This window comes from Cricetulus griseus, chromosome 8, assembly GCF_003668045.3.
Source record: "Cricetulus griseus strain 17A/GY chromosome 8, alternate assembly CriGri-PICRH-1.0, whole genome shotgun sequence".
Lineage (NCBI taxonomy): Eukaryota > Metazoa > Chordata > Mammalia > Rodentia > Cricetidae > Cricetulus > Cricetulus griseus.
The window spans coordinates 76,867,048-76,881,602 of record NC_048601.1 but is presented as its reverse complement, the minus strand read 5'-3'; the positions used below and the strand labels follow the sequence as shown (position 1 = coordinate 76,881,602).

At 39.1% G+C, this 14,555-nt stretch overlaps 1 long non-coding RNA gene across 1 annotated transcript; it reads right to left on the bottom strand.

Annotated features, from left to right (window-relative positions):
* Positions 1–736: 736 nt before the first annotated feature.
* Positions 737–10,682, bottom strand: LOC107977831. Its single transcript, XR_003487838.2, has 3 exons — positions 10,617–10,682; positions 2,511–2,615; positions 737–1,817 (listed from the first exon to the last, which is right to left on the bottom strand). It is a non-coding gene; the product is annotated as an uncharacterized LOC107977831 (long non-coding RNA).
* Positions 10,683–14,555: the final 3,873 nt, after the last annotated feature.

Sequence of the window (14,555 nt, the reverse complement as noted above, 5' to 3'; positions counted from 1 at the left end):
TTAAATATAACACTCATAAATGAGATAGTGTGTGTGTGTGTGTGTGTGTGTGTGTGTGTGTGTGTGTGTGTGTGTGTAATCGGGTCTGAGATTTTACCACTCTATGTGTGAGAGAGGAGAGAGAGAGGGAATTGAGGACGTATGAGGAAGTGTTTGTTATGATGGTCCCATGGCATAAGCTCACGTACACAGGGAATGGGGGAGCAAAGCCTTAAAATAACAGAAAATCACGTTGATCTTTAAATAATGATTTTAAATAACTTGAGAAAATATAGTCTTTCTGGAAAATTACCTAGGGAGAAATATAACTCACTAAAGGTGATATGAAACAGTGTGGACAACATTTATTTTCCTACTACCAATAGCCAGGATCTGCACAATCATTAAGACTTACACCCAGAAAAAAAGTTTAGAGTTGAATTTTATAAACTTCTACTGAGCAGATAATCAGTAAAATCTTACATATTTTTATTAAAATTTTTCATATTGTATATTTTGACTGTGTTTTTACTGGTCCCCCCAACTCCTCCTATATCCTCCCTACTGCCCTACCCATCCAATTTAATTTTATGTTACCGTGATCTCTTTATAAAAAAGAAAACAAAATGAAAATCAAAACAAACAAAAAAACCCAGCAAGACAAAAAGAAAACAAATGAAACAACTCCCTCAAAAATAAACAAACAAAACAACACATGAAACATACAGAAAATTGGAAAGATGTAAACAATCCCAACTTTTATGACATGATTTTAATGAACAGCAAACCAGACATAAATAGGATAAGGCAGGACAATCACAAATCACTGTCATTCACAGCCCTAACAAACAGGGAAAATCTTAGCAAATAATATTCAGTAATATATCCGCAAATACATAATATAGCATAATGTTTCATTGCAGATGAATGAAAGGGTCTTGCAAACTATGATAGCATATTAATAGAATTCAACACTGTGATATAGAGCAGACTGAAGGACTACCTCAATGGATTTGAAAGCAAAATGTCTTAAGGATAAAATTTACCACTTTTACCTATTTGAATAACTGAAAAGAAATCTTTCAAGATACAGGAGCTCAAAAAAATACAAAATGTATGACACCTTAAAGTTCTAGCCATTATAGAATCTAACTCTCTGAAAATTTTTGGGGAAATAGACTGAGTCAAAGGTATTAAGTGTTGATGTTATTTTATTGCAATAAATTTCTTGTGCTGGTTGTGAAATGGTATTAAAAGATCTATAAAATATTGACTCTTCATATTGAAGTCACAGGGTAACACAGAATAACTAGAGTGTCATAGTTAAAATGAGATGTAAGGATCAGGAGGATGTCTCATGGGTAAAGGTGACTGCTACAAAACCTAGCAACCTGAGTTTGATTCCCAGGACACACATGATGGAAGGTAAGAATAGACTCCTGAAAGTCAAATTCTTATTTACATGTGAGTGCTGTGGCATGGGTACATATGTACCCATGCACACAAATAAATAATGAGATAACATGATGAATAAAATAAATACTAAAATTCTGAATCATCTAAAATATTTCATGAAAAGAACAAAGAAAGTGCCAATATTATTTTAAAGGAAAGGTAGACTAAGGCATAGTGATATATAATTATATAAGTAAATAGGCTTCACACTGAAATAGTATAGATTTGTAGGCTTGTTAACACACGGAAACAAAATATATGATATTTACAACAAAAATATTTTCAATAAAGGTTATAATATCAAAGTCTTTGAGTAGTTGTGTGAGCCCTGCTTCTTGTTGCTCACATCCTGTATGATGCCCCTCCTTGAACGATGTGATTAGCTGTAGAACAATAAAGAACAGCACGTGTCAATACATTTTACTTCCATGTGATCATGCAATATTCAGTAAGACTGTTGGTATTATAGATTATATAACAAATAACTTCAAATGTAAAAGAATTGGAAGCATTCAAGGTATGTTCTCTGTTTATCCTGGTGTGAAATTAGAAATCCTTTGTTGCATTCATCTATCTCTGTCTATGTATTTATTTGTATGAGTATGTGTTTGTGTGTATTTGTGTGTGTGTGTGTGTGTGTGTGTGTGTGTGTGTGTGTGTTGATATTTTGTTCATGACCTAACAAATAAAGCTTGCCTGAAGATCAGAAAAGGAAAGAAGTCAACCACTAGAGTTCTTAACTTTACCAAGGTTGGGACTATCCTGTCCTCAGCATGATTGAAGACTGAATACACTGCATTCCTGTCTCCACCTGCCTTATATTCCTCTCTAATGCTGGGATTAAAGGTATGTATCACCACCCCCCAGGTTCTATGGCTAACTAATGTAACTGCTGGGATTAAAGATGTGGGCCACCACTGCTTGTATTCTATGGCTGACTCTGATCTTCAGGCAAGCTTTATTAGATCATAAATGAAATATCACCAGTATGTGAATGTGTGTGTGTGTGTGTGTGTGTGTGTGTGTGTGTGTGTGTACATGTGTGCTATGATGCAAATGTGGAGGTTGGCGAATACCTTGTGTGACTTGGTTCTTTTCTTCCACCATGTGGGTTTCAAGGATTGAGCTCAGGTCATCAGGCTTGACCACAGTGCCTTTACCTACCATGCAATTCTGCTGGCCTGAAAGATTATAAATTCATGACAATAAATTATCTATTGAATGGTCAAGAACTTAGAATGTAAACAACATATATCTAAATGACTCATAGGTGAAGAAACCGTACAGATAATTCAGTATAGTGATACTAAGTGATAATAGCAATCCATGCATCTATTATTAAAATTATTGCAAAAATAATATGTGAGTGGCTGAATATATTGTTAACTCAACCAAAGCTCTGTGTAAAGTAGCAAATCTTGAACATACTTTCAAGATGGAAGTTGGCATGCCTTCAAATAATTTTATATGCAGCCATTAATATATCCCACCAGACAAAGGCATTGCAAATAAAAGGAATGATGTAACCCATGAATGTGGATGTGAACATTATCAGTCAAATAGCCAGTCAAACCAAGCCTCATGGGAAGAGGTAGTGCACTGTGAACACAGACATGATAGATTGAGGAGACACACATAAAGCATCACCTTAACAGAGTACAGGAGAACAACCCTCAGACAATTGCAGCAAGAACCAGGGAGCTGTGAGAATGAGAAGGGAAGAAGAGGAAGGATGTAGAGGTCATGAGGGAGCAGAAAGGTTGAGTCAGGGGAAGAATAGAAGAAAGGATATGTGATAGGTAGGGTTTTAGTTGGGGGGTGATAGGGGAGGACGGGAGGGAGAAGGGAACTGGGATTGGCATGTTCCTAATTGTTTCTAATTCAAATAAAAATATCTGAAAAAAAAAGAACCCTGAGTAGGTTAGGCACATTGTGACTCTCTTAAAGGATAAACTCTTAGTGATTGAAGCAGAAGAATGAATGAGAGTTTAGAACCCAAGTAGGAGGGTAAATAAGAAACTGGACCCCAGGTCATTCAGGAGGAGGAAAGTAGCAGTGTGGCAATAGTCTGTGGGCACAGATGTAAAGGTAAAGTAGCAACCCTGACCCCAGGTGATGCTGCTAATAGTGCGAGTGGCAGCCATGAAGTAAGCTTAATGGCAAATTAGGAAATGAATTAATTCATAAAAACCCACTCATAGAAGATAGTCTTTAAAAGTGAAAAGTGTGCGAGATTCTTCAAGCCACAAGTGTTTCTAACAACTACCTACAAAACCCCACCTTTAGTGATCAGCATGTGAAAGTCACTCAAAATCAGAATGACACACCCACAAATATAGTCATTTATGCATTAGTAGATTAGTTCATCCAAAATGGAAGTCTTCTGACTTAATTAATTCTTAAGTTCTCACTCCAACATACCTCTTATAAAACCTCATGATGCAGAATGAATTCAAATCATGTAGTACCTGCATTACTTTCATGAAACAATCCACTAAAACATTAGCATTACTACAGGCTACTACTTTATCTATCCACTGCATACTTTTGGTTAGGTAGGTAGGTAGGTAGGTAGGTAGGTAGGTAGGTAGGTAGGTAGGTAGTATCCACGGACATATAAGAATATATCCTTAGCACACCTGCTTAATAAAACACAACACCAAAATGACACACATTAGTATTTAATTATGATTATTAGGGGGAACATGCATATCGTCTAACTTCTGAAATTTTAAAAATGGACACACACTACCTTTGTACAATGAGGTTTATTTTAAAGGAATATTGATCAATGCCATTTTATAAAGGTTTATACTCTTCTAGTCTCTCACACATGTACACAGAGAGAGAAAGAGAGAGGATGAGTTAGTTTCTATCTAAGGGAAGAAAACTCCCAAATGTCATCCTGAAAGACCCCCAGACCCCTAAGGGGCACAGGGTCCCAAGGAGCCCCCGAGACGCAGAAACCAGACCAAGAGCTGCAAAAACAAGAGGGTTTATTGAACGAATGTGCATTCGGGTGTCAGCAATATCGGGAAAGCTGCACACCCCAGCAAGGGTTACAGGCTCCTTATATAGGAAAAAACCGCAGATCAGCATACAGGCAAGGGGCACAAAGTGATTGATTACAAAGTATGATCTCATGTTAGAGTGGTCACCCAGGTGTGACCTGCTTTTTTACAAAGGAAAAACCACAGAACGTACCCTGGAAAGTCCTTGATTGTCTGTTGGCCAGCCAGGTGTGACCCAAAGAGGGTTGTCTTGGCGATTGCCCCCATCTAAACCATAGGATGTGCCCGGGGTTGGGGCCAATTTCCTTGTAATGGGCCAAGGCCTGTGGGAAACTTTTTCTCTCTGTGAACTAAAATCTTTTAAAACTTTTTCTCTCAGCAAACTAAAATCTTTTAATCCTTTATAGAACCAAGAGATAGTTCAGTTCTGCAGGGACTGTGCATCTGTGCTGGGGGAGTACACCATCTCATGGTGTGTCCCAGCATGATTTAGCTATAGGCAGCCATTCATGTACCCACTCAGCTTGATGCTGTAGGAAATTCACAGAGATGCAGAGATTTTCTGAATTTATATTTGAACAGCTAGAGGTAACTAATAGCTCCTGTTATAGCCATACCCCAGAGTTACAAATTGTAAAGCTGAGTCCTGGGTCAAATTCTATAATCAGGGATGACATTTATGTGCAGTAACGATGGTGTGTGGGGGGCGGGGCAGGAAGACTTGAAAACATCTGTTAGAGGAATGAGGGAAGAGTGGAGCAGAATAAGAGGATGGGGTGGGTCAAAGAATATGTGATACGTGCACAGCAGTGTCATAATGGAGCCCATGATTTTATAGAACAAATATTCACCAGAAAATGAAAAAGAAAGGAAGTAAAAGAGGAAGGGAGGGAGGGAGGGAGGGAGGGAGGGAGGGAGGGAGGGAGGGAGCGAGGGAGGGAGCGAGGGAGGGAGCGAGGGAGGGAGGGGAAAATTAAAGCTAGGTACCATGCAATCCAAAAGAATGAAGTGAAAATTACCAGAGAATGCTGATGCTGTTACCACAAGGATTCTGTTTGGCTTTTGCAATTGTGATTTCAAACTAACTCAGTGATCAATGATCTTCCTGATCACTTTTTCATTACTTTCAAACTAAAGAAGCAATTCATCTTCTGTAAGCCCAAATGTAAAGGAAGGTTCATCTTCAATGCAAACAAGAATGGTTGTCCTCTGCCTCCTCTGAAGATATTATTCTGAAGACACACACACATACAGAGAGAGAGAGAGAGAGAGAGAGAGAGAGAGAGAGAGAGAGAGAGTGAGGAGGAGGAGGAGGAATGGAGGGAGGGAGGGAAGGAGGAAGGGGGAAGGGAGGAAGGGAGGGAGATGGGGAGAGAGAGATATCTGGGTTCTGTCTCATTTTCATTAAACATTTTCAACTGTATAGAATTAACTCCAAAAGATCCAACAGCAACTCCTCAGTGACTCTGACTTAAATAAATACGTTGTGTGCTTGACATTTAACACTGAATTCCACTGGTCCTCACACAATTCTCAATTTAAACAGACAATGTCTGACTGTTTTTTGGAGTGATGGCAAAGTCCAAATGAACACCTGTATGCCAGATGTGTGCAGTCCCACATGTGCCCAGCGATTCTGCCTGCAATACTTACCACAAAATCTTCTCCTCTTTGGCTCAGTTGAGAAGGAGAGCTGTCAAGCACTACAATGCCTCAACAATTTTTTTCTCATTATTCTTTTATCTTGTCAGTCATATGTCTTCAGTTTTCCTTTTGTTTTTATATGACAGTGCTTATTCAGAATCCACAATTCATTTCTTTTTTACTTGATTATTGAGAGCTGGAGATTAATTGTGCTGTTTTGTTTGTTTTTATTTTTAACATATGGACAGTGACAAATGGAAGTGTGAAGAGGCTCACTTTTCTTTTAGTTTACTCATGGGCAAGCAAACACAATTTGATGTTATCACTATTGGATCTATTGAAATCGTTAGAGCATGTCTATTTTTAGACATTACTTAATAAAAATAATCAGTTTATTGTGTTAATTGAAGGGCTTTCTTTCTCATCATTCTGGGCTCCAAACTAGGATCATGCAACAGATGGACATTAAAACTCAAAGATCAAAGCATGACATCACTGGAGCTCATGGTCCAGCAGTGCAAGGCCAGGTGGATGCCAGAAGGATGAAGTTAATGAGATATTTTGCTGCTACCAACAGGCATGAAGATGAGAGTAAAACCAGCTCCATGTGGAGAAGACTTCTATCAGCTGGCTGCAATTTTCCTGGATTATCCCAAATGGCTTGCCTAAATCCACCTCATATAACATTACCAACAAATCCATGCCTGTCCTTTCAGTGAATCAATGTGGTAAATTTTCACTGAGTAATGAATCACATGGCTAATGTATTTGGGTGAGATTGTAGATGAAGCCCATTCTAGGTTATGAAGGACTAGATTTTGTGTTGTGTAACTCCTTAGGCTTCCTTTAAAATACAAACTACCAAGCTTATTATTAATACAGTTACAAAATTATTGACCACCATTTTAGGAACAATGTCTCTGAACATTCATACCAGTTTTTCATATGGATGCTGATATACCTATTTTGAAAATAAAAGAGCAAATACATTGAAAAGTTAAGTTACCAAGCTGACTCTGCTAAGAAACTGTGATCCAGAAACCAAGCTATAGTCCAGACTACCATTGCTATCAGACTAGACCACCACTTCCATCTGACTAGACTACAACAGCCATCTTACTAGACTACCACAATCATCTGACTAGATTATCACAGCCATTTGCCTGGAATATCCACAAATATGCTTGGGTAGTAGTTCAATTAACTCTGCATTTGATCTGACTTACTTAAAGACATCAAATTTTGCTTCCTGATGATCAGTGCATACAAATTTAATGAAAGTTGTGTTTTCTGAGTAAGAACACAGCTTCTTTCCCATTTCTTTAGCCACCCATGCTCTTCTTCTCCACCCTCCCTCTCGGATTTCGTCAGTTATATCCTGTTAGAGTCAGTGTTGGCTGCCCTATGATCAGAAGGACACACAGACACCACATTATTTAAAAATGGAAGAGGTTCCACAATTCATTCTTTATCAGAATAGAGCACAGTGACTTTGTGCAAGCAAACCACGCAATACTTATAAAAAGAATAAAAATTAAAATTTCCTAATCATTTTCATTCAATTGCTGCGTTGTCCCTATGACTACCTCATTGCTTTTAATGGGTTCTACACTATGTTGACTGATGGCATTGAAAATATTTTCAATTGGGAAGCTACCACCTAATTACACATTATTATTTCATGACAAAGTACCCTCACAAAGGCAGATACAATTTAACCCTCAGAAATGGAAAGAAGTTTAATACAAACCCTGTGGTAACCCTCCTGATGAAGGATGTGCTGCACACATAGAAACAAGAAAGGAAACATTTTCACTTTAGAGTTTTCATTTCTTCACACAGACCCATGGCAGATGGCCATTGACCAAAGTTTTGACCTATTCTTGGTTCTTAGAGGTAATCACACTTTAGACCTGCAAGTGCTATCAAGCTTCTATGAGCATGGAATTCCCAGATGCAGCCTTAGGACCAGAGTCTAGGAGTCTTCATCCCCAACCAGCTCCCGGGTAATAAAGATATTTCTGCTTTGATGGCCACACCTGGAGAACAACTGGTTTAGACCACTGGGAAAATATCTTCTGTGTTCCATGGGGACCCTCCCTGCCTTGAGCCTTTCCTCATAACCCATTGTTTGTGTTTGGTCCCTTTCAATTCATTTCTTAACCTCCTTATACTCAGTCACCAAACCTAACTGTCTAGCCTCTCTTCATGTTTAATTTAAGGGATGGATTTTTATTTATCTAGTCTAGTCTTTTATACTTCCTGCAGAAAAATGGGTGGGGATGGAGAAACTTTTGCAGCAGGCTAACCTCAAAATGAACTGGCCACACTAGACCCTACGAATGCAAACTGTTTATATTCATTCAAACTATTGTGCAGGGCTTTAAGTACCTTGCATTTTTCTACTCTGTGATAGATAATTCTCCCAAGTGTAAAATTATAATGGGCTTCCAGGTGAGAGCAGTTTGCATAACTGGTAGCCTAAAGTGCACCACATCTCCTTCCCCTGCCTCCACATGCCTGCTGAGAAGTATGCCTGTGTTAGAAAATAGCAGACCTTTCTCTCCCAGGTCTACCTTTACAAAACAACTGTGTGTGTGTGTGTGTGTGTGTGTGTGTGTGTGTGCGCGCGCGTGCGCGCATGCTTGCCTATGTGAATCCTTGTGTATGCACAGAGTTGTATATGTGCATGTAGAGACTTGAGGTGTCAATCCTCAAGAAACATTCACCTTGAATTTTGAGACAGAATCTCTCTGTGGAGCCTAGGCCAGGCTAGCTGGCTAGTGAGCCCAAGATTTGCTTTGTCTGCCTCTTCAGTAACAGCATTGTAAGCACGTGCCACCACCCCAACCTTTTTACATGGGTGCTGGCAATTGAATCTTTGTTCTCATGTTTCTATGGCAAGCACTTTGTAAACTGAGCTATCTATCTTCCCAGGCCTGAGTTCTGCTCTAATAGGATACCTAGGAGAGCCTGCTTGGAGTATAACTGTGATTGCTTGGGTCAGGAGACATCATTATTAGTGGTATCACAACTTCATCACACTTATTCTTTGACAACAAAGGGCATGAGAACACCCCCTCCTTGCTACTAAAACTGTCTGGTTGCAGGCTTGTGTTGTGCTGTGTGCCTTCTTTCACATTCTCAAGTGTGTCTTCTCTGCCAGGGGCCCTTGGGCATGCCACTGCCCCTTCACCTAACTGGCAGTCTGTTTTGTTTTAATCTCAGTAATACATTCACAAGAAAGTGAGCCCCAATCTTGAACACTTGATCAGGACCCACCCCCACTCACCTTTGTGCTCTATTCTCCTACTTCACACAACACAATATAAAATTATATGCTTAGATGTAATTTATTTTCTTCCTCCATCAACTTATAATGTATTGACATGGATGCCATTTTCCCCAGTAACTTCTTTCCCTTCTGAGTTTCCAGGTTTGAGCTCTGCCTAAAACTTTCCTTGCATTAGTTCTGATATTGGACTGTGTAACACTAAGAATTTCTTGTAAAAATTTCTCAGTTCCTTTTTTAAGGCTAGTCCAGGTACCTCTTGTTCACGCAGGTTTCCATTAACATTTTACATTTCCTTTGTTTCACATTTTAAAAACCTGCATTCAACATTCAAGTCTCTCAAGACCTTATCTTCCCATGACGCATACAACATCTCAACGTATGAGAAGATGCCTCTAGCCTGTATCCAATAGCAACAGGGGACCATAGTGGACTCAAACAAGCACAGGAATGTTCTCAAAGCGCAAGGTGGGACGGCTTCCACCACGGCCTCTGAACAACTCCTCATAAGCCTCTAGGCCTGCATTTATTGAGTTTATATTGATCAAATTTAAGGTAAATTTATACAGATTAAATTAATTCTTCCTTATCACTGTAATGAAACATGAAGAATTTCTAAATTAGTGGCTTTACTTTCTGAAGTGACCCTAGAGAAAACAGCCAAGGGAACATATAAACATCTCTTCCTAACACAAAGTTCAGAATGACTGGAAACTAATTTGCATTGAATGATTTCAAGGTATTAGAAAGTGTTCTAAACATTTTTATAATAATTTTGGACTGAAAATATCTCCTTGGCTTCATCAGGTTACTAAGCAGCCAACTGGGCATATAATTTATTGACTGATCTTCTGTGAACATAAAAGCATCTGTAATGAGGAAGTGACTGTGCTTTATAGAATAAAATTTGGAAAGATTTCTCTAAATTTAGTCCTTAAACATTTTTGTATTTTGTCAAATTTACAATGTCAAAACAACCCTGGAGAATGTTTGATTATTATCATTTTTTATGGACATAAAGTGTTACGATAAATCTTTCCACCAAAAGCCACCCGAGCCCTACTACCACGTGGGTGCTTTCCGCCAGCTGTCTGAGTTCTGCCTGCCGAGTTAGGGCCCCAAATAATATACAGAGACTTATATTAGGTACAAATGCTGCTTGGCCAATGGCTAGGATTTCTCATCTGTTAGCTCAGTATTAATTACCATTAATCTATATATTTTATAAGACTTACCTTATAGAAGATATCTTCTGCTGGTGCCCTCTCTTGCCAGTGGATCACATAGTGACTCCAGAGCAGAGAACAGAAGGAAGAGAGAAGGGGGCCCACTTCCTTCTTGACCTTGTTTATGAGTCTCCCTGCTATGTCACTTCCTTCGTGGATCACCACTTCTTTACTACATTTCCCAGAATCCTCCTTGACTCCTAGTCCCACCTAACTTGCTGCCTCTTTGGCCAAACAGGACTTTTTATCATCCAGTAAGACAAACACACACAGAAGCACTTCCCTGGATCAATGAAGTGTCAGAAATAGTTGACGGACTGTTCCGGACCAACATCTTCAGGACTGTGAACGGAGCCAGCGTATAATCCCGGGTCCGATTCTGAGTGGAGGTGTGTGGACTAGGGACGCTAATGATGAGACAGGAAACACCATATCATCTCAGGAGGGCTCCGAGCTGATTCGAGCAGCCACAGTTTATTGAGAAGTCCATTTAAATAGTCTTCCAAGGGCAGGGACAACATCAGGAAGCATTTATCATAATGCATATCACTAACATCAAGTGATTCTGTTACCTAAACAACTCTTGGTCATGCAGGCAGAGTCTTCAGCCCAGGTATGGGTCTACTCAAGGCTTAAGCTGCAGAGATGCAAATTAGGAGGCATGTCACCTTAGGCCATGGTGAACAGTAACAGCCTAGTGTTAATTAACAATACAATGGTGGCCTGGAGCTCCCTGGCACCACCACCTCTGCTTATAGCAGCCAGAGCCTGGGACCCAAAATATTCCATAACAGGGATATTCGGTCCCCCACAATGGACATATATCAAAACTCCTGAATTCACCTAGTCAGTTAGCAATTAATCTGAATTTAACACAATTCAATTTTGAGCATGAATTTTGAATGAAGGTTCATGAGCATGTATATTGATATAAACATGTTTCTTTTTGCTTTTATAATAATGTGTATTAAAGTGGTTGATTTTCTTAAAGAACTGTCTCTTAAGTCATTTGTTCATTTGAATTTTCATTTGTCCATGGTTAAAATAAAAATTAAATTATATGTAAATCATTCATTTATTATTGATTATATGATACATAATTTAATATCAATATTTTACTCTTGGGAATTTACATCTATAATTCAATAAACATGAATGATCTTCCCAATTTGATAGTTATAGGTTAAAAATTTATATTGTAAATTTTCATAATGGTCTTTGTTAATTCACAAATATTTGTACAAAAATAATGTTTCAAAACACATATACATATTTCTCTTTTCTCTTGCTGAACTAAAAGAAAAATATAATTCTAAACTGATTATAAATTTTGCTAAGAATGGGATCCTGTGACACAGAAAGAATGTTGTCTAATGTCAACTGTAGAAGAGCTAAACCCTTCCAATCATATAAAAACACAAGAAAATAAATCCATCTATAATTCTTATGTATCTTTTGTTGCTGTGAAACAATAATGGGAATCCCTGTGCTTGGGTGTGAGGTGAGTGAGGTCAGTGTTATTCTTCCTGGTTGCCCACTGCTTAGTACAGAGCTTTGCTTAAGCAGTAGATGTCACATGATTCGCCTCTCGCTAGCAAAATTGATTGAGGAAAGAATGAATGTCCAGTTCTAGAGGCATCTCTTGTAGGCTAATCTAAGCAAAATCTAAAATAAATTATTGATTTTCTAAGCCAATCATCTCGCAAACCCAAATTGTAAGGGATAAGACACTGAGACTCTTCTGCAACAAAACAAGAGTAGAGCTCATGAGTCTGATGAAGGAGGGTCATTATCAACCAAATAGCAATTTCAAGGTCAGCCTGAGTTAAACAAGGCTCACTTCCAAAAACAAAACAAAGCAAACAACAACAACAAAACCAAGGCACAACTATGGGAAGCAGCAAGAATAACAATGGAGTGAAATGTTGGAAAGGATAGAGGTCAGAAATGTTTCTACTCTTCAGTCAGACAGAGAATCACTGTCTACTGATGATGAAAGTCTCCTAAGTGTCAGATGTCCATACTGAAGTTTAGTTCTCCTGTATCAAACTCAATGCTTATTAAATTCTTTGCAAATTTTCTTTATAAATAAAAAGTAATTTCCTAACATGTTACTACACCAACCCCAACTGCCTCAAGTTTATCAGGCTGTGAAACCCCTTGCAAGGCTGGATCACTGAAGAGTGTGCAGCATGGCTCCCCATATAATTTGTAAGCTAATCAAGTTATAATCAAGTTAATATTTCCTGTAGCATGTAAGTACATTTTCCTGAATGTGAAACTCGAAAATGGAAAGCACACTTTATGGCAGAAACTGAAGTGAAGTCATACAACTAATTGGACTACTCATCATTAGGAATAAACTGACTTCCAGTTATGGGCGTGGGGTAGGACAGTCTGTGTGAGAAAGCACACAGGTAGTCGTGAAGAAAATAAAAGAGCAGTGCAGTAAGAGGAAGGCAGGAAATAATGAAAACTTAAACAATTTCTTCTTCCTTCCTCTCCCCTTCTTCCCTCTTCATTTTCCTTTCTTAAAACTCCTGTGTAAATGCAAACAACTTACAAAGAAGTTTCAGATAACTCTAGCTGGGGGAAACATGAGGCAGGAGAAAGGGGAGACTCTTCTTTCTTCCTTTTTCTGTTTTTTTCTTTTTTTCTAACTTATTTTATTTGAATTAGAAACAGGATTGTTTTACAAGACAATCCCATTTCCCTTCTCCCACCCGTCCTCCCTTACTCGCTCCCCAAAACTAAAACCTTATCTGTCACATATCTTTTCTGTGATATGTGAGGCCTAATGGTGAGGCCTTCCATAGGGCGTCATCAGAGTCTTTCGTATCCTTTGGGATAGGGCCTAGGCCCACCCCCTTGTGTCTTGGCTCAGGGAGTATTCCTCTATATGGAATGGGCTTCCAAAGTCCACACCTATGCTAGGGATAAATACTGGGCTCCTACAGGAGGTCCCATAGATTTCTGAGGTTTCCTCACAGAAACCCATTTTCCTGGGGTCTGGATCAGTCCCATGCTGGTTTTCCAGCTATCAGACTGGGGAGCAAGAGTTCCCGGATGTTCAGGTCAGCTGTTTCTGTGTGTTTCACCAGTGTGGTCTGGACCACTGTGATCTTCACTGGTCCTTCTCTGCATCTGGCTTCCAGTTCAGATAGGTGATTAGTTATGGGTGTCTGCTTCTACTTCCACCAGCTTCTGGATAAAGGCATATAAGTCAGTCATTAATCTCATAATCAGGGGAGGGCATTTAAGGTAGCCTCTCCTCTGTTGCTGAGATAGTTAGCTGGTGTCATCTTTGTAGATCTCCAGACATTTCCGTAGGGCCTGATTTCTCTGTAAACCAAAAATGTCTCCCTTATTATGATATCTCCATTCTTGTTATCGTGTATTCTTCCCTGACTCATATTTTCTGCTCCCTCCTGTCCTTGGCATCCCTCTTCTTCTCCACTTCTCATTCTCCTACCTGCCTCCCCCCTCTTTCCGTGCTCCCAATTTGCTCAGCAGATCTTGAACCTCTCCCCTTCTTCAGGGGAACATGTATGTCTCTCTTAGGGACCTCCATGTTTATTAGCTTCTTTGGCAGTGTGGATTGTAGGCTGGTAATCCTTACTCTATGTCTAAAATCCACATATGAGTGAATACATACCATGTTTTTTTTGCAATTGTGTTACCTCGCTCAGAATGGTTTCTTCTAGATCCATCCATTTTCCTGCAAATTTCAAGATTCCATTGTTTTTTTCCGCTGAGTAATACTCTATTGTGTAAATGTACCACATTTTCTCTATCCATTCTTCAGTTGAGGATCATCTAGGATGCTTCCAGTTTCTGGCTATTACAAATAGTGCTGTTATGAACATCTTTGAACAGATGTCCTTGTTGTATGAATGTGCTTCTTTTGGGTATATGCCTAAGAGTGGAATTGCTGGATCTTGTGGTAGA